Here is an 803-nt window from a genome sequence, read left to right as displayed (position 1 = left end):
TAGCAAATCACAATCACAAACGCAATCGCAATCGCAGCCACGAGCCGCTAGTGTGATTTGGGCTTAACGCGGAACGAAAGCGGAACCAATCACGAACGTTCCGCAATTTCGTTCCGTTTTTAGTAGTTTCTAGCGGAATAGGTTTCGCAGATTGCGTAATGTACATACACATCTATACATATACACATGGTAGTAAACGCTAACAAAATTTTCGTACCAGAAGAAAAAATAATTTCGTTAACTGTACTAAGTTGAAAATATGTTTAATTAAAATATAACCAGAGTTAAGAAGACCTCAAACTTATATTCAAGATCATTTTAAGTACCGTCCTAAGTTGCTAAGCGGCAATTTCATTGGTTGAATGAAATCTTAGAGGTAACATTTCATGGGCAGTGAAAAGCAGCAGCAGTTTAGTAACTAACTAGCATTGTTTGGTGATTTTACAGAATTGCTGCGCTGCCCATGAAATAGGTTTTCTGCAGTGTTTTAAATCGTTAATCTCAATTTCAATATTAATTGAGATATAACCGAATGATTAAAAGCACTATGTCGTATAATCAAAAATTAGTGCCGGTCTACAATAGGCGATTTAAGCCCTAAACCTTATGACTTAATCTCTAAACTATGACGTATTTTCGGCCTTAAACATTTCTCGCGCTGCCTTAAGCCCTAATCTCTAAGCCCTAAGCGAGTTGGCCAACTCCCATCTTTTAAAGCTTAGAGCTTGAGGCTGGGATCGATGTAATTTTTCTCTTAAAACAAAGGCTAAATCTTAAATCACCTATTGTAGACCGGCACTTAA

Source organism: Formica exsecta, unplaced genomic scaffold, assembly GCF_003651465.1.
Source record: "Formica exsecta isolate Colony F162 unplaced genomic scaffold, ASM365146v1 scaffold388, whole genome shotgun sequence".
Taxonomy (NCBI): Eukaryota; Metazoa; Arthropoda; class Insecta; order Hymenoptera; family Formicidae; genus Formica; species Formica exsecta.
Note: the sequence above shows the minus strand (reverse complement) of the source record.